This window comes from Grammomys surdaster, unplaced genomic scaffold (genome assembly GCF_004785775.1).
Source record: "Grammomys surdaster isolate TR1022 unplaced genomic scaffold, NIH_TR_1.0 140, whole genome shotgun sequence".
Classification (NCBI taxonomy): domain Eukaryota; kingdom Metazoa; phylum Chordata; class Mammalia; order Rodentia; family Muridae; genus Grammomys; species Grammomys surdaster.
This window is the reverse complement of record NW_021604598.1, coordinates 12558792-12579937: the sequence shown is the minus strand read 5'-3', so window position 1 is coordinate 12579937 and position 21146 is coordinate 12558792. Positions and strand designations below refer to the sequence as shown.

Sequence of the window (21146 nt, the reverse complement as noted above, 5' to 3'; positions counted from 1 at the left end):
TAAAAAAGAAGTGAAAAAAAAGAAAAAAAAAAAAAAAGCTAATACTAAAGTAATAGAGTCAGGGATGGAAAGGAAGCACTCTGGATGAGTATCTGCCTGATATGCAGGGTGCTAGCTCTGCCTTGTATTGTACGTGTGTAATCCCAGCACTTGGGAGGTAGAGGTAGGAGGGCCACAAGTTCAGGGTCACTTCCAGTCTGAGGCCAGCCTGGGTTACATGAAACTTAAGTCTTTAAAAAAGAAGTGTAAATATGGAGGAAATATGAGTAAATATGGAGTTTTCTGAGATACCTCATAGAGTCAGAGTTTAATAAAATAAAACAGCAAATACATTTGCAATAGACAGATTATAAATATTCTAATAAGCAACTTTAAATCAGCAAAGATATTGAGAACAGATAATAAAAGTCACTCTGTGACTCTCTAAGAATAACTGATTTTGAGGCAATCCTCCGTTATTTGAGAGAAAAGGTCTTCATTCGAAACAGTCTCACCACAGCTCCCCAGAGACAAACTGAGAGTGAACAGGTCACAAAACCCGCTAGTGTCACAAAGAAAGAGTGAGATGCAAGCCAGGCACAGAGAAGCAGACCACCCAGGCCCAGCAGGGAAAACTGGAGAGAATCTAGCATCCTGTGAGCAGCTCAAGGGAAAGCAGTACAGGACTCTTTGCTCTTCTCTTCCCCGGACACCGAGAAATTGGTAAGAACCTGGTCCTCCAGCATGCTACAGGGAAGCCAGATGCTTACCACGTGCCCGGGAGTTAACACAGTAGTCTCAACCAGAGCCTCCACCTAAACTGGCAGAGTCTACTTGTCTGTTCCCTCAGTGATCATCAGTGATAGAATTTTTAATTGGTTATTCTTTCTTAAAGAGTCAGGAGGCTGGCGTATCAGAGTTCTAACTACAGTTCCCATGATCCCAAACCCTTTACAGTTTTTTGTTTTGTTTTGTTTTTGGTATAGAAGTTACTAGAAATTTTGGGCACAAGCATTATCCAACACAAATGAAGTCCAACAGCTAAAATTGGAGAAAATTCAGATCTGCAAATTGTAACTAAGCCCTGATTTCTGAGAAATTGCTTACGTAGTTGGGTCTTTACAATCCATTGACATTCTTCCTCCCACCATCAATAGGAAACTGAAAGCAAGGGAAGCGAGAGGACAAGAAGATTCCTCAACTGAGGAATCTCAAATGGCCAAGAAGCACCTAAAGAAAAGTTCAGCATCCTTAGTCATCAGGGAAATGCGAATCAAAACGACCCTGAGATTCCACCTCATAGCAGTCAGAATGGCTAAGATCAAAAACTCAGGTGATAGCAGATGCTGGCGAGGATGTGGAGAAAGAGGAACACTCCTCTATTGATGGTGGGATTGCAAGCTCATACGGGATGGGTGGTATGCTTCACACAGAACAAGTACTTAAGAATTTACCGAATGTCAGCAGTAACTGCAAACTCACTCCCACCCTGTTTCACCTTTGAAAATCTCAACCAAGAAAGCAGGACATGCGAGGACTTTACACCAGACCTGAAGTTGGACAGATCTCTGTAGAGAAAAGGTCTTAGAGCTAAGGGACAACAGAGGACTCGGCCAGTGACTGCAACCTTGGAATTCAGCCCCACCCTCAGCTTTTCAGAACTACCTTGTTCTGGAACTACCTTGCCCCAAAACGCCTTTTACAAAACACAGGAAGAAAAGCTGTCAGGTGGCCACCACATCCTGGAGAACAGGAGATCCACAAAGACGGGAGACGGGAAGTGGAGAACACAGACTATATACCCTGCCATGCCAGCCATGTACTACGCAGTTTCAGAAATCTTCTGGAGGGCTCATTTTCTGTAGCCTAAAACACTGATAAACAGCAGCAGCTCTCTCCCAGGGTGGTGAAGATAGGCCACTCATGGCCGCGGCCCACAGCAAAGACTCCTGCTTACCCGTCCACATCTCTTACACATCCACGCTGTACTGTGGGGCTCCTGAAGACCTGTGAGCGGGTCTTAGGGAAAGTATGTAGATTCCCATGCACTGTCTCTCAGAAAGGAGAAAAGCACATCTGGAGGCTCATTAATCAATTTTAAATGGGTTCTTGTAAGAGGAGGAATCAGTAAATGAAAGCCAGATTTAAATATGTGGTCCGGGGCTGGGGTGTCACTGTGTCGTATAGCATGTGGCTTCCATGAGACCTTATGTTCCCTATCTCCAGTGCTATAATTCATAAACTAACAATTATTTTAAATGCCTTATTGACTAGTCATTTTTAAGAAACACAGCAGAAAGGCAAAGTATGTAGTAACTATTCTTTCTTTTACATTCTCTTCTAGGAATGCATGTAGTTTTTGTTGCCAAACTTAATTTTCAAGAGCATCTGTCCCTCCAGTCTGATGATCTTTTTTTTAACTTACTTACTTCTCCATATCATAAGTGTATATGTATTACTTACACAGACAGCTTTATGTATATATACTTGTACTTATTTGCATATACATACCTATGCACATTTGTACACATATACGTGTAAAGAAAACAGGAAGAAAAATTCTCAGTTCAGAATCAACTGCATGAAATCTGAGTTTGTTATTATGATCTTTGTTTAGGCAAAAATTCAAAAGCCAAACACACACACACACACACACACACACTCCCAAACACCAAACCCAAATGATTTTTCTAGAATCTATTCGTCCATGGCTTGTGGTTTCCAACCCCTAGTTGGAAATGAGTGGTGGGCCTGTCAGCACCCCATGGCTGAGTCTCGAGGAGACTATAGCTTATCTTTAAAAAAAGGGAAGTTGTTAAGAACTTCTTGACTTTGGATTTTTCTCAGTTCTCTTATTTAAAGGAGCCTAAATACCATGAAGCTAAACTGAAAGGAAACAGAGCTTCTATTCAGATACATGTTGGGAACACAGCATCTGGTAAGTTACCAGTCAGGGTCAGTACCCTGACTTTGGGAGTAGAGAGAAAGGAACTCTCTCAAGGAATTCAGGGTAAAGAAACAGTTTTACACGAAATGTATTTTCCTTATAGTTCATATTTTTGTAATTTATAATGGGCTCAATATTTTTATGGACAGGTTTGTTTCCAGGGAAGCTTATCCACAGCTGCTAGAAGTCTGTGTCTTTGAAAGGAACAGCGGGTTTTATTACAGTAGGAAGGTGACATTAGAGTAGGATGCAGCTGCAGCGTGGCGCTTATCTAATACTTTGCAGAAGTGACAATTCACAGTGACTAGCCAATCTATCATCTTAACTCCACTAGCCCAGCTTAAAGACATTACCCATGAAGGAGTGACTATACAGAAAACTGCTTGTTACCTGAAACAGCTACTTAGTATCTCAGGGTCAGCTGTACGTGTAACCTATGGTTTCATACATTATTGCAAGAGGTTTCTTCTAATAATAAGGCCTGTTGGCAAACTGTCCCCCCACAGTGACTTCATCCCTTCTTTAACCATTGGTAATGTGGCTGGTGTAGAGCCGTACATCACTGCTACACTGTTGGATCACTGTGAGACGGAATGGTCTTTTCATTATGGATCTTTGCCTTTCGCATTTCCTCTGTCACTGCCGCTGACTGGCCACTGATTGAGCTTGGAGTCCGTCCATCATCGTGCACACACCGGTACAGGTCAGCGAGCAGGTGAGCCCTCTGCCCAAAGGTCTTCACCATTCTCTTAACTTTGAACTGATTTTAAAGTGAACTTAGATTGCTCGGTGTTGTAATCTGTAATTTTGCTTTTGGTTTCTCCCACTGCTTTAAGAACTGCTCTTCTTAGGTCTGATAAATATTCTCCTACATTCTTTTAGATTTTAAGAAATGGGATGCATGGCTTTATACTTAATTTTTTAAAATCCCATCTGGAATCACTCAGGTGTAATCAGGACATCAAGTCTGTGAAGTGTGGCTGTAACTTTCTATTTTTTTTTTAAATAATTAACCAATGGTTCTGAAAAACCCTGAAGGAGAAAGACCCCTAAACTGTTTCACATTCAAACACATGTGCTGAGGCTTTGAATTGTTTATGTCATACAGAAAAAAAAAAGGCAGATTCTTGAGCTGAGCTGGACTAATTCTCTGGATCATATCAGCACCAAAACATACTTGCAACAGTGGCAGTAGATGGGTTTGCTGAGAGATCACCAGGTGACAGGCGCTACCCAAAGCACCTGGTGTGGGTTAACTGTTTCAGTTTCCCCAGCAACTCTGGAAGGGGAGTCGATTGTGGATGGCCTTTGCTGTTTAAAAAAAAAAATTGGTTTCCATGCTCCACAATGAAATGAGGTGCCACTCTGTGCGCACAGATGAGTGACAGGGACAATGATGAGCCCCTGCTACAATTTAACACAGAGAAAGTATCAATGGAAAGCAGTAATTTTGTTCACAGATTAAAAGTTTTTTCCTAATAGAGAGGTTTTTTCTTTATTTTCCTTGTTTATGAAATCAAGTAAGCATTTATGTCCCTCTGTATTTAAAGGTGAGTTGTAAAACACAAAACATTGTCCTTGAGAAGCTCCTCGTCCTGCTGTGACACTAACGGCTATTCTCCCATACTTACAGATTAGTGTTTTTACAACATGGGATTCTGACTAATATCTTGGGACTCTTTGAAAGATTTAGAATGTCTGATTTGACTTTTACCATGTATATATAAATAACGCAGTTGTAATTTTGGTCATTCTCAAAACTTCCATCCTATTGCATCTGCATAACACAGTAGCCAAGAGTATCAAATTTAATGCTTGTGTATGGAATTTAAGAAGCATTTGTGGTTAAAATAATACTGTAGGCTTTAACACTGTAGGAAACAGTGTATCTCTATTCTACACTCCCATACATCAATATTAATTTTAATAGTAAAAATAATTTAGAAAAGAAACAAAAATATGCAGAAATATGGAAATAGTTATGATAAAATAGTCTCCAAGAGAAATAGGATTGAAAACATTGAAATTTTAAAAGTATACAGTATTAGAGAAACAATATAATAATAATACTCAGAAGAACCAGAGAAGATACAGTAATTGCACTTAACACAATGAGCTTTGTTTCTGCTGCTACAAAAAGTGTTAGGAACACAGAAATACAGAAGAAAACACATTAGAAAAAACCAGGGCTGTTCTGGGCAGGGAGGGCTATGGCTACTACCTTATTATTCAAATTTACTATACTTTATGACTTTACAATTTGACAGGAAAATAAAAACCGTTCATAATATACAACAGCCCCAAATGAAATCAGATCTAGACAGAAATAGTTCTGAGGCTCTCTCAATACACGGCACAAAGTACATCTTCTATTTCAGAAGGCAGGTTCCAGGAAGCTAGATTTTGAAGTGATTACATGAAACACCAAGTTTCTATGTAAATGATAGTTGGAAATAGCCAAGAAATTCAAATACAAAGAAAACAACAAAAGTGAAAACTATGGGATACTACAAAAAAGCATAATGGAGTATAAGACATAGATAATCAACAAAACAAAAAAGAAAAGAAGAAAAAAAAAGAAAAAAGAAACAGAAAAACAGCCATGAGAAAAAGAAATACATTGTTTCAAAAGCTCAAAAATGGAAGAACACAGCTCAGGAGTTTATATAAAATCACAAGCCACCACAGTCTTCTGCACCCACACATAAGTAACTTAAGTGAACAGTAAATGTTACAATTTTTCAAAGACTTGTGCCCATTAGCATAAAGGGTCATTAAAATGTTAATTACATAATGAAATCAGAAGCTACATGGACACTACGTGGACACTATGGATGTGTACGCTGGCTTTCCATTTACTCAGAGAAAATAAATTTCCAGCCTTCATGTGTCAGACAGGAGAGTTTTAATAACTCATTTCAATTATTTTACATAACCAATCACTGGTCAATAACATCAGATACTCTGCAGTGCTAACATTTAAACAAGCTGTTCCAAGGTTTACGTTTCACAGATGTTCAGTGTACGAAAAAAGAAGTCTTTAAAATCTCCATGAATCCCAGCGGTACAAATATGTCACAGGCACCTCTAAACTCAGAGACTTCTAGAAGGATCACTCTGGATCTCCTAATGTATGAAAAACGTATCATGATGCAGACACAGTCAAAACAAAATGTTCAATTTTTCCTAAAAGAAGCCTAAAATTAAGCACTTTACAGCTTTTATCTCCATTTTAAATATACTGAAATACAGGGTCCATTTTTATAAACTGGGAGTACTGCCAAATACATCATATGAAAAAAATTTTTTTGCATCTTAAAAATCAGAACAATTTAACCATACAAATATTTACCTAATATCGAAATTATAAGAAAAAGTAAATTTTACTACTAAGGGGTGCTTAAAGATTTTTAAAACCCCATGGAGACACTAATATTAAAACTAAGCAGCTGGAAATTATGCTACAATATTAGGTGACAAGAAAACAGAGTGCTTCCTCAAAAACACTCTGATCATAAGGCTGGTACCATTAGCAAACTGACAAAGGCACACATAACACATCAGAGAGACTGTATCACTGATAAAAAGAAGTCCACATGGTCACATGACCTTAGTTAGTATTTCATTGCTAAGTGGGCCAATTAAACACTATTCTAGAGACAATGAATGACAATAAGCATATCTTGGTGGGTGGAAGTTTGAATTGCAGTGGGGTTCTGAGGGTGGAAGAGATGAATAGATGAAAGAACTGGGGTGGTAAGCCCTCCAGCAATCTCCTGTTGCAGGGAAAACTCAACAAAGACAGAACAGTGTCACAACGAGGCTAAGCTATACACAGACTTATTGCACAGAGGGTGGGAGGGGAAGGTTTTGAACAAATTACCAGAAAACCCACCTCTAACATGTTACAGGTTCAGTTTCCTTTGATGTGAGATGTTTTCAAATCTACAAAGAGGCTTGAACGACACAGCTCATTTCAAGCTACAAATAAAACAGAAACTCAACACAGCCCTGAAAGCTAAACTAAGATATGAAGTGCAATTTCCAAGGGAAAAATAACTTCTACTTTAAAATTTACCAATCATACGAAAATCCCAAATTTATTGATCAGAAAAACAATTGGAAGTACACCAAACAGCATCATCATCAACAACAACAATAACAACAATACCCCCCCACAGAGAAAGAGAGAGAGAGAGAGAGAGAGAGAGAGAGAGAGAGAGAGAGAGAGAGAGAGAGATTGTATGAGAATTTAACTTTCCACCAAGCAGCTAATAAAAAAAATGAGTTCTTACTTATACTTTCAAATTTATGTCAAAATATAGTATACACATATAAAACTGCAGCTCTGGGCAGAGGGGAAAAATTGGATTTGAAACTTTAGTAATTTTTTTTTTCTTAGCTTGAGACTATCCTTACAGCCTACAATGTTCTGAGCAGAAATAGTTTCTGTCAGGAAACAAATATTTCCAAGCAGGAGTCCAGACGTGTTGAGATTCTGCAGAGGCCTTTTTTTTTTTTCTCAAAAAAGAACCTGTATTACTTTTGAAAAAAAATGCTTCTAAATATTCTCTTTGCACAAATTCTATCTCATGGAAAATCTCCACATGGTGTATTAAACGCTCTTTAATAAGTGAGCAGACTACTTGGATAAATGAGAATTTTGACTCAATTTATAAAATCAGATGTGTTCTTAAACACAAGAGAACCATGGGGGAGAAATAAGAACCAGCCCTAAGGAAAGCATATAGAAGTAGAGAGAGATAAACAATTACACACGAAGTTCTGCTTTCGTTATTTAACTTTAGGCTAAATACTTTGGTTAAATAGAAAGGACCGTGTAAGTCCCTAAACTGATCTTATTTTAAAAGAATGTAGTGTTTGCTCCAGCAAGGACAGAAGGACCAACAATTCAATTCTTCAGGAAATCATTTGCAACACGTATTACAAAACACATGCTTGATACACAGCGCCTCCTGATTGATTATAACAAGATTCCTGCAATGAATTAGCTAGAGGAAAATATTGAAAGATTCATATCAATGTTAGAAAATTGCTTCATACTGATTATTTTGGGCTAAGGCAAGGAAAGAAATAGGTTTTTAAAGCTCTTCTGCTAGGGAACGAGTATAGAAGCCCAAACACACCAGCTTCCACATCACTCAGCAAAGCAAAAGAACTTTCTAGACCTCTAATCCTAGTCATCCGTGTAAATATGCAGCAAACACACATGTATGCCATGTACCAACCAATGACAATCTCTATATGTAGCTCACAGACAGAAGTAGGGTGTATAAACATATACACCAACTCTCTATCAATGGTGTTCTTTAATGCGGAGAGCTCCTGACTTAAAGGTAACACTTAAAATATGTTACCTTTTCTCTTTACAGTATCCTATTGATTTCTCTTCATGTAATTACAAAACTCTGTGCAGACTACAGTTTACATTGATTTTCTAGCCATCTGGCTTCGTCCTGCTTTCCAATAAAATGGCCAAATCTTTTTCCCTGCTGACTATGCTGACCTTTAAGAAACCGGTTCCATGGCTGTCAGAATCAAACCACATAGTAAACCCTATCAGCAAACCTCAGGTAATGCAGGAAAGCTCAAGTGTGTGGGTGGTTTACACCTGTAATGCCAGCACTCGAGACTGAAGCCAGAGGCCAGAAGAGAGTGACCCCGGAGCTGGTGTTACAGCTACTTGTGAGCCATCCGATGCGGGTGCTGGGAACAGAAGCTGTGACTTCTCTAAGAGCAGCGGCTCTCAACTGCTAAGCCCTCCCTCCAGCCTGTGTTCAGAAAGTGAATCCTGCTGCAGCATTAGGGGACACTGCTTCATGCTTGATTTTCCTGTACTTCAAAGAACATGAAAATAACCAAATGTCTTCTCAGGATTGTGACGATGCACAAGGCTAACCCTTTGTAGGAAACAAAGCCATCCAGGGACATCCTTTCTGCAAGGCAGAGAACTGCTTTTTCTCCTCCTTTGGTTATGGAAGTGGGTGACAGAGAAGGATAAGGTCCTAAAACAAGCTACAGTCTCAGGGCTTCTATTAATTAATCTTTGGAAAACGTCAGACACACAGACCAAATTCTTAGGTGCTTTGCCAGAGATGTCTCAGGGCCAGATAAATGTGTAATGTGGAAAGGATGGACACAAACCCATCCTGTACAAGCCAAGGCTCTTTCAGACAAGTGAACTGTAGTGCATCTGGGGAAGTAGCCTTATGTGCTGGGACAGGCTTATCACAGACTGCTGTGATCCCTTAGAGGTACACACAAATGACTGAAACGCTGAGTTCCAGCAGTGCCAGCTAGGTCACTAGACCATTTGGATTAGAGAAACAGTGGACAGGAAAACATAGATCAACTCTGCAAAGAGAATTTTTCTCTTCAAAGCAACAGTTACCACAGATAGACCTAAAGTATTCGAAAAGCCACGTGATCCAACTCATAACTATAATCCAGTACTCAGGAGGCTGATGCAGGAGGATGGTAATCTGAGATAGCTTGTCCAAAGAGCATAACCCCACCTCAAAAAGCCAAACAGAGGATGAGAAGAGGGCTGGAGAGATAGCACAACAATTAAGAGCATTGGATGCTCTTCCAGAGGACTCTTGTTCGGTTCCTAGCATCCACATGGCAGATCACAATCTTCTGTAACTCTAGTTCCAAGGGAACTGCTTCTGTCTTCTGGCTCCTGAGGGCACTGCATGCACATGCATACACATGAAGGCTAAAAAAATTTTTTATGCCAAAATATGAATGAAAAAAAATGATCACATATCACAGAAGGTAAACAATGCTTTCCTCCCTACATTGCTCAGATATTTGGCCAAAATTATTGCAGAAATTCCTCTTGGTACAAAATAATGATATTCAACATAGCTGTCCTGGAAGTAGTAAAACAGAATGCTGTGTGGGTGAGCAGTCTCTTCTTAACTGAATGAAGACCAAGGAACACTCCCAGGGGGTGTCTGCGGTTCCCTGTATTCCAGTCTGTTGGTAAGTTTTTATTGTGATAGGGCACATGTATTCCATCACAGCTAACTATTCTCTGCCCATTCTCACTCCTCTTCCCTACTTCTGGGCAGCACCATCATCCTCCTTGAATCTTTGCTTCCATTTTTTCTGGTTTTTACCCCACTTGCCTAGGGCTCTTCTGGCACCTAGACCACCACTTTCTCCTCTGGTTGTCTCATTCACTGTTTTAACAGATTCTGATATCCAAAACTTCAGCTCCTCACATATCTCTACCACTGCCAATTCCATATGGATGTCATCAGCACACTGTGCCCCAGACAGAACACTCAGGCAGCCACTCCTGCCATCTTTCCTGTCTCGGTGAACGTTTAACTCCCAAACCATGTACTCCAACTCTCCAACATTCCATTATCTGGTCTCTCTACCTCCACTGGAAATATTTTTGTTGAAAATGTCATTCCCTATCTGAATTAATTCAGTGTCCTTCTGCTTCTGCACTGCCCCCTTTGAGATTCTCAACCCATCAGCCAGTATGACAACCCTTAAGTGTACAAGTCAGGTCATGTTTCTGCCTTGCTCAGGGCCGGTCATCGACTCCCATCTTGTATTAAGACACAGCTAAGTGCTTGCCCCACTTGGCATGTCCTCTGGCACAGACTTCAGTTCCTTTCTCTTCTCACTCTGCTGGAGAAGAAGAGGGCCACACGAGCCCTCTTGCACAGGTTCCTTTAGGTACAGCAGACATCCTGCCTGAGAGTTGTGCTACATGGCTATCTCACTTCTTAAGAGGCTTAGTTCCCACAATATTTCCTCTCAGTCTTTTGACTAAACAAGACCTTTTCAGGGAGGCCGTCTTTGGCCATATTATTTAATGAGACAGTTACTGTATTTTCTTCTCAGTACTTACTACCATCTTAAAGGTTATATACAGCTGCCAATTGGTGGATTTTACATCTTATGATACAATAATTATATAATCTACTTACTAACCCGTACCTCCCACTAAAGGGTTATACAGTGTATAATCTAAGCATTGCAGTTCATCTGCCAGTCCATTCCCACTCCCAGCAGCCCCATTCCTTGGTATCCACTTGTTAACATGGCCCCCCATCTGTAATGGGCTGAGCTCCACCACAATGGTATCTTGCAAACACGGCTATCTCACTTCTCTTGAGCAGCTATCTATCATGCTTGCTCATGAAATGCATGTAGACTATAATTCGCCAGTCAATTCCAAATTCTTGTTTAAAGTGTTCCCAGCCGTTTAATTCCATCTATTCTAGTCTCAGCTGGGTTCTGTTCAGCTGGTCACTTTCTCTCAGATAGACAATCCTTTGTCACAGGCTTCATCAGCAGTTCTTACAGAGGTTATCAGAGTATCTTTTCTCGCTACGCTATCCCTGTTCCCAAACTACCACACTACCTGGAAGGGAATGAAGAGACGGCTCAGCTGTTAAGAGCATGGCTCCTCTTACAGAAAACCTGGGTGCTAGTCCCAGCAACTATATGGTAACTCACAATCATCTGAAACTCTGTTCCAAAGGACTCTGAGAGCACCAAGCATGTACGTGGATCCTGGACACATATGCAAGCACACCCTAATATAAGCCTGCTTTGAACTCTGTTGCTGGCTTTCCCAGTCTGCCTGCTACCTTTGACACCTTGCAATTTGGTTTTCTCAAATTGAATAGTTGTTTCTCATCCCAACTTTGCAATTGGTGTCAGATCCAAATGACATTTCACCAGAATTCTGCACTGGCTCAGGAGAGATATGTTGCTTATGACCCCTTTGCTTTTAGATTTTCATTCATGTTTTCTGATTAAAGATCCATTTTATAAAATTTCAACATGCTACAGTAGAAGCACAGATTTAAAACTCCTATTCTGATTTTTGGATACAATTTTATGCAAAATACTGCTGAGTATAAAAGCCAGGTGGAACTCTAGTAAATGTGAGTTACTTGGCCTGATGTTTAATATATTATCAAGCAACCAAATTAATATATACCTCACCTACAGGTCACCCAGACTTAAATATGACCTGTGCTCTGCAATATCTGCCTCTCCCAAGCTGTTGGGCCCACTGCCAGGCCCTGCTGCGAACTACAAAACCACATGCAATAGCTCCAAAGGCATCTACTGGGGATAGAGCCTCTGACTACCTCGGGCTGGTGGCTGCATCTCTGTGAATTGCCACACTGTATGTTTTACACACATGGTACTGCTACATGGAAATACTTTGATCACACAGCTGAGCACAAACTCTCCCACCAGGGAGTATGGCTTCTTTGTCTCCACTTTGAAAGCAAAAACACATGATAATGGCTGTGCATCTCTTCCTGACTGCCAGTGCCCAGGATCCTAGGTGGTCCTCATGCCCTGTCTGCACCTTAGTCTATTCTGGTCACTAAGAGGCTTTAGCTATAGGAACACTCTCAGTGTGTTTTCTCTTGGTGCAGTCAGGAGCCCTAAGAACTCTGTTTGGGAAGTTTCCTGGAGGGCAAAAGACCACACAAAGGGCCAGGGAAATGGCTCAGTTGGTAGAAGAGCTGTGTTCTAATCCTCAACCTATGTAAAAAGCCAGGTATGGTAGTGTGCAATTATAATCCTAGCACTGGGTTAGCAAGCAGAGGTAGGCATACCTCTTGAGAGTTGGTGGCCAGCTAACAATAGCCTACTCAGTGAGCTCCACGTTCATTGTGAAACCCTGTCTCAAAAAATAAGTTGGAGAGTGACTGAGATGTTTAACCTAATGCTGACCCCTGACTTTCACATGAAAAGACCCAGATGTGCAAGCACATATAGGCATATACATATACATACATATACACTGCACTCACACACAAACACTACATTAACAAATGAGCTCACCCAGCTAACCTCCCCACAAATCAGACAGACCCCAGCCACTAGGTTGCAAAGAACCACCAAGCAGAGCCTGGTTAGAACCATGGGCCTGATCTTAGATTTACAGGTGCCAAGAGTTTGCTGTGTAAAGCCATTAGGGATTTCAGAGGGTGAAAGAGGAGGTCCTAGTCCACAGAGCATGAGACACATAGCTCTGAAATAAAGAGACAAGGGAAATAGAACCCTTTTCTAATCCCCCAAATATTAGACTCATCTGTAGATTTGGGTGACACAAGAAAACTAAAATTTTAGTTTGGTAGATGATGTGAAATGAGAATACTGTATGTTTCAGAATTTCTGGTACGTTTTATAAAACACAACAAAAATCCAGAAGGCAGCTGGGAAGCAGGCCATGGTTGTTGTCTTTATACAGATATGGGATGAATCCAGAGGCATTAATTGCACCTTTTGGTTCTTAGGTGAGCACCGAATGCTTCCCAGGGCCTAAGTCTAGTTGTCATAGAATGAATAGGATACCCCAACCTCAATGCATTGGAGATGATATAAATACCTACTATAAGTACCTAGTAAAGCATCTGTCCCACTTCCTCAGAAACCAGGCATGAGAATGTTAATCTTAAGAGAAGGCTGGAATGTCAGTGCTCACCCCATGTTTCCACATGCTCCCTTCTAACTGCTGAGAACAGAACTTGTGGAAACAAAGCAAGAGTATGGAAGGCTAAGAGTAAAACGCAAAGGAAGACAGGCTTGTTGTCTTTAGTGGTTTCTCAAAATCTTTGCTTCTGTTTCTAATGTCCCCCAAAATCTCCAAACTAGGAAGCATTTCTCAAACCATACATAAGAGACTAATAATAAGGTCTAACTATATTTGTGGTTAATTATATAGCTGTGGAAATAGTAAATCATAAGAAAATGTAAGCAAGAAGTTATTTGAGAGAAAGAAATTTATTCATAGCTTTGAACAATCCTGGCAAACTAAATTGTTTGGGAAACTTCAGAAAATGCTATTGAACAAAACTTTTAACACCACCAGAGTATGTGCTCAACCTTGATCAAAAGCATATAACCATTTACAAAGTTGTCTGGAGTGCTTCCTGCAGAATACCTACAGGGCACTGTAAAAACTGCTGTATCTAGCCCGCCGAGCCTGTCATACAAGGTGCCTGCTTGCCTGAGTATTGGGGCATGCTCACACAAACATACTAATTTAAGAGGAAATAATATAATTATGTTGAAGAAAGCATCAGAAAGCAAAGACATCTTCCAGAACCAACTGCTCACCTATGTAGGTTCCGCTGTTGTTACCATCATATCCGGCATCTTCTGGGTAGAAGGCAAAAGCCAACACAACAGACAGCCAGGAAACAAAGCAGAATGGTTAGGAGCCTAGCCACAGCTGCCAAAAGTCCATTAGTAGGGCAGTCACGTTAACACACAGCATGGAGCCGCCCTGCCAATGGATGGCACTCAGAAAATATTTTGTTTTCTGTTTAAGTTACAGTATTTTGAAGACCTCGTACAGGGTTGCTTTTTTTTTCAACCTTCTTCAGAGGTTCCTTGATATTGTTCCAAAGAAAATGATTTTTTAATTATCTGAATGTTTATATTTTCATAGTAAAGAAAATTACACCAGTTGACTCCCAAAGTAAATTTACTTTTATAAATCAGCTCTTTGATAATATGTAAAATATAGCATTTCCTTTGGCTGACTGGAGTAGACAGAAAGAATATACCCTTGCCGATAGGTGTGCTGATCCCAAGTTGGGAAGGGAAAAAAGAATAATATTGTATTTTCACAAAGAAAAAAAAAGTTAAGTTAAACAGTGTGCTGCTGTTTGGAGGAACTGGGCGAGTTCTGAGCTACATACACTATTTCAAAGCAGTGAAACAGTTATCTGTCCTAGAGCATTTACACAGACACACCCCCAGGATAGACTATGTGGATACCAAGGCTCTGAGAGCCACAGAGCACCTGCTTGTCACCACACAGAAAGCATGAATCACCTGGCTTTTTCCATTTACCTTTACTTAAGAGTAGTGACAGGGATAAAGAGATACTGTGCAAAATGAGTTTATACATTATGTAGTTCTTTGTGAAGAAAAAAATTAGATCTCTTCCAAAACAAAGCTCAACCATGATTTTTGATACTGAAAGATGTAAGTTTGTACTCATACTGAGCATTCTGCCACAATTGCTTGACATATCTAATTTAATCCTACACTACTACTCACTAAATAAAATTGTTAACCACACAGGGAAACTTTTATACAGGTACCTTTAATTTCCTCTGAGAAGCACAAAGAAAATGAAAAAGGAGATGGTTAAAAAAACAGAAAATACAATGAAAGTCGAAAAATCCAAGTGAAAACCAACTAAAATAAACTCTACCTACCACATTCAACTGTTTCCTCATCTTAGAAAAGCCAAGGGAGGGAAAACACATATATTTAGACATTTCAAAATTATTAGTCAGTAAATACAGTTTTAGACTGTGCTGCAGTCTGTATGTACAGAATATATTCATTTTAGTAAAGACACGGAGTGGCTACAGAGCTTATTATAAGGAACCAAATGGGAAAAAAATAACTAGAAAAGGAGTCAACATTTTAATTCAAAATTATACCTTGAAAAGGGAAATTTTATTTCTTTTAATAGATTAGCTGACTTATAAATCAACACTTTGCATATGTTGAAAAAGCTTCATGGAAAGAAAACAATCAAATGAAGAAAAGATCTCGGAAGCAAGCTTCCCTGAAAATGTTTACGCATTCTATGATTCCAACAGCATCCTGACAAGTTATCACTGTTTCATGGAAGATATTTTGTTATTTTTTTTTGTTTTTTGTTTTTTACTTTACTTGATGCATGTCACTGTGTAGCCCTGGCTGGACTATAACTCACTCTGTAGACCAGGCTGGCTAAGAATTTAGTGATTCTTTTGCTTCTGCCTCTCAAGTGCTGGGGTTATAGTGCATGCCGCTGTCTGGCGCTCTTTATTCCCAGGTGTCATCTGTGAAGAGGTTAACGATGGCATTTCCCACGTTCTTTCACTGACTTCATGCTCCCATTACTCCCTGTCCGTCTTCCCTCATACCCACCCACATCTCATACACACTCCTCTCCCTTAGTTTTAGCATTTTGTTCCCCCTAGCTTCTACCTGAAAACATAAATGCTGGATTTGTTTTTGTGAAGAGGTTTGTCTCACTTCACACCGTGATACACCATTCTATCTTTTTCCAGCAAATGGCATCATTTTCTTCTTTATGACTTAGTAAAGACCTTTGTGCACACACATCACACTCCCCTTCTCCACACATTCGTAGATGGGAACCTACAGTGAATCCATAACTTGGCTACCTATGGTATCATCATCAACATGGGTATACAAGAGCATCATCATCAACATGGGTATACAAGATATCTCTATAGTAAGTCTTATTTTTTCCAAAGTCATTTTTGTTATCATTGTGTGCACGTGTGTGCATGGCACACGTGTGGAGGTCAGAGGACAACTCTATGAAATTGGATCTTTCCTTCTACTTTTCTGTGGGTCCTGGGGATGATCAAACTTAGGTTGTCAGACTGGAGAGTGGGCTCCATTACCCAATAAGTCATCCTGCTAGCAGAGTCCTTCATTATTTTAGATATTTGGCCAACAAGTGGTATGGAAGTTTTATGTTTATTTTCATATCGAGTCTTGCTATGTAGCTCTGGAACTAACTAGGTAGAGCGAGCTATCTTGTGCTTGCAAGCGTCTTCTTCTCCCGGCCTCCCAAGTTCTGCAGCTATAGGCATATGCCATCATGCCAGGTTTGTTTTTGATTTTTGAGGAACCACAATGAAAAGAATTTTTAAAAAGAAGCCTATACTCATGAATTAGTAATTAGATAGCAACCTAAGAGACTGACCAGGAGACTTTTCTCCAGCAAAGATTGGAAAATGTATTGGCAACATACCCCAAGCAATGTTCACCCTGAATCAAGGTGTAACATAGCTCACAGCATGGTTATATAAAGCGAATAAAAGGAATAAACCACCACCACCCCCACCCCGTACCTCAGGGAAAGTGAAAACCACTGGGTCATAACACCGGGACAGTTCTATTTGACCACTGTTATCAAATATGATAGACAAAGATTATTATTCGGTCTCTGACAATGAGGTACCCAAGTTAGGATTTATGCGTAGTTCTCAGTAGCTCTGAAACGCTAAATGCACCCAAAACAAATGGTCAGAAGACAAAGAGTAAGCAGCATGGTCAGAGTTAGCACCACCAGGCATTGGTGCATATGGAGATCATACAAGACAACGTGAGCACCACTGTACTGTGCATGCTAAGACACACCTGTAATCCATTACACAGCAGACTGAGGTGGGAGGACTGCTGTGAGCTTGAGGCCAGCCTGGGCAACATAGTGAGTACCAGGCCAGGCTAGATATCAAGACCCTATCTCATCTAACAAACAAATACAACAACAATAACAACAACAACAACAACAAAAATTCTGTCAAAATCTCATGAAGTAGATTGCTAAATCCTGTATGTTTTTTTGCCAGCAATAATAGCATAAGTTGAATATTACAGCTCTCGCTAAAGACTGCAACATCATGGTAATCAGATGACTAAGGCAACAGATGTAACAAAAATTTGAAATGTCAACAATCAACTCACAATAAGCACTTTATGTTACATTTAGTATGTTTATTTCATATTCCAACAAGAGGTCATAAATTCACATGCTGCATAAATTTATAAGATTATTTCTTCATAGAGTTATTTGTAAGGACGCTCTGATTTTTTTCAGCACACTAAAACTAGACATATATATATATATATTTATAGATATATGGATATATAGATGATATATAGACATATAGTCATATAGACATATAGATATATAGACATATAGGTATATAGATAGAGCTAGATATAGATATCCAACAGCAAGTTTGTGGTTAATGAATCTCATGTGAAAAAACCAAAGGATTCCTTTAGAATTGACAGGATTTAAAAAGGAGGAAAATATACAAAGTATTGATTTTAGAAGAAAGCTAAGGCAAGCAATTTAATCTTCTAACAACTCCACGAGGATAAGACTTTTAGCCCCATTATACAGACAGAAACATATCCATGTAGTGATACACAAATGATACGGACCCAGAAGCCTAGCCATACATGTTTACCTACAAATGCCAAGCCTTCCCACTAGAACCAGTTTGTTACTATTCAAGACGAGCTGGAGAACACCACCAGTGGAGGGCTGGGACCTCACTGCTTACTCCCAGTATACCACCATTACTTCTAACACTTCTCCCTCTTGAACTGTCCCAAAAGCTCCATGTGCTTTTCAGGAGAGCCTGGGAAGGCTAGCACCTGTCCCATGTTATCAGGATTTACTGGCTTCAAGCACTGGACGAACAGGAGAAGGAAGCTATGAAACCACAGAGGAACGTCCAGCAAGGGAAGGAGAGGATGAACTGTGAAGGCTAAAGGGGAGGATACCATGAGCTATGCACACAGAACTACAGCCACCTCAGCAAGGCGGTATTGCTTTCCTAAGTTTCCTGAGCTTTCTGATTGCAATCTTCAGGAAGTGTGGCTAATCCCATGACCACATATCAGGCCCCTAACCATGGACAGATCCATCCTTACGACATGCCACTGGGTCTCCATGAAGAACTGGCTTGGAACCCTTCACTCTAGAAGAATCTTCCCTGTAGCAGAAGTGACACCATCAGCTATGCATCAGAATTTCCTTCGAACACCTGGATGTAAAATCCACAGCCTCGCTCATTAACACCTCTTCCCACAAAGCTGGGACCTGTGGAATTTTCCTAGCAGTATCCCTGAAGGTGGGGGTGTTATAGAGCTTGGACCCGAAATGCCAAAGGCCCATATTGCTAAGCTATGAGAGGAAGTAGAAGCTTTATAAGAGAGCCTAGTGGGAGGGCTTCTGGACCCCAGAGTCATGTGCATGAAGGGGACAGAAGAAACCCCCTTCTCTTTGTCTTTTAAACGCCCTAGCTATATATACTGGATGAACAGGAGAAGGAATGAAACCACAGAGGAATGTCCAGCAAGCCCTAGATTGCTGGACAATCTAAGAATGTCCAAACACCCTAGCTATGATATAAACATCTTTGCTTCACATGCAACCAAGTCATGACTGGCTCCTGCCCACAGGCCAAAACCAAGGAGGGAGAGGGATTATGGACTGGACCTCTAAAACTGTGAGCCAGAACCACAGCTTTCTCTTTGTAAAGCTGATCAACACAGCTTTATTTAGGTATTAGAAAGCTCACATAATGGAAAAATACTCAGAGGGCCTTTTAAACTTATATTTTAAATTATGTGCCTCCGTGGGTGTGTGCATGTGAATGCACAGTCTGAGGACGTCACACGTGTCAGATTCCCCTGGAGCTGTAGATGTGGGTAGTAAGCTTCCTGACATAGGTGTGGGAACAGAACTTGGTACCTCTACATTAACTGCTGACTAATCTCTCTTGCCCCTGAAAGGCACTATTTAAAACCATGTTTCTATTCATAACACATGCTACCAACATTAAGAAAATGCTTGACAAAGTTTTAGAGATACAAAAATTTTAACAGTATGAGAAATCTGTTTTGAATTGATACTATGGGTGTAAACAATAAACACACCCTAAGCGCATTGAAGGTGGCATTAAGAAGGAGTGTGTTTAAGGGAAATTCTCTATTACAACAACGTGCGGGTTTGAATACAGGCACCGCAAACAGGAAATGACACTGTTTTACTGTGTTAAAACTCTGTCACTGGATACGGTGGCTGTACTATGCTCATCAATCCACAATGAGCAAGTCCTACCTGCTTTCGATGGGTTCACCTCCTCTGAACTTAAATATTTCATTTTGCATCTATAAGCCCCAAATCACATTTAGAAAAAAATGAAAGGTTTTATGTTCTACATCTTAAAAATGTCAAAAATTTTGCACATTTATTTATCTTATGCCAAGAATTCCATAGAGCTATTTTTAAAGTGAAGAATTTAAACTAATATTATCCAGTTTGCTGTATGAGAACAGTTGAGGTATTTATACTTTGATACCTGCAAAGGGAAATTAGGTACTAAAAATAAAAACCATACTTTGATATTCTGCTGTAAAATACTCTATGTGAAAAAGAGGTTCCCTGCTCATCCTTTATAAAGGCCATAGATACTAGGTTTGAATTATATTATATTTGGATACAATTAGGATGATCATTCTTAGCTAACAAGACTATGTTTTAAGAGAAAAGGAATTAACAATATTTCAAATAAAGAGATTTGTATGTCCTTTATACAAAACTAATTGAGATATGGGGATATAGCTCAGTGGCAGAGCATTTGCTCAGAAACACAAGGTCCTGGGTTCCATCCACGGCATGGGCCTGCATGTGAGTAAAGGGAGTTGATATATTATACTTATACATGCAAATGAAGCAAACACAAAACAAATCATGCCAATAGAAGAATTGCAGGCTTCCAGGACTGCCATCAACCACTCCCACATGCTACTAGAGACACCCAGCTCTAGGACTTAAGCTGCTGCCACTTGGATGCAATAACCCAAAGCAGGATGTATCAGAGCAAGCCCACTGGACATCTAGCTCTGTCCTTCTATGTTACCAGTACAGAGCTATTATAAAAAAACAGTGGGAAGTTTTTCTATATAGTTTTTTATTGTATGAACAATTTTTCAAAAGGGGATAGGAGGCAGAGAGAGGATGGATCCTTGTATCACGCTCCCAGTACTTTCATTGTAAGAGTTAGTGGGTTTCAGGAATGGTTAAGAAGCAAACACTCGTGTTTATGAAGCCGGCTTTCTGGATACTATTGATATCTCTTGGTTGTTAGGCCAAGGATCCACCATCAAAGATAAATGTCACTCACACAACATTCAGGGCCTTTTACAGAAATGCTGCTTTCCAAACCTGGAGAGCTCATGACTATCAATATGTATTTCTCAGAAAGTCACATTTTCTTATTACTGGCACTCAGAACAGGACACAGAGACAACCACAAAGATAACATGACTAGAATTTGCCTTCTTTTGCATTTCATGTTGATACTAACCAAGTCACCGAACAGTTCTAGAATTATCTTCCATGAATTTTTCCAGTGATTATGATATACTTAGGAATCAAACAGGGAGTAAAATTACAGTGCCATAAGCAATCATACAGTGATAAGAGGTAACAAAGTGATTTAATGTGTCATTACACAGGGACATTCAGTACGTCAATGTATGGTGGACTTCCCTGGGTCTCATGTACACTTAAAATTTTAGGTAAAAAACAAATATATATATATATATATATATATATATATATATATATATATAT

At 39.8% G+C, this 21146-nt stretch overlaps 1 protein-coding gene across 1 annotated transcript in view; it reads right to left on the bottom strand.

The window, feature by feature from the left end:
- The window catches only part of Mpp7 (membrane palmitoylated protein 7), a 163055-nt gene that overhangs the window by 36904 nt on the left and 105005 nt on the right, over window positions 1-21146 (bottom strand). The window lies entirely within an intron of this gene.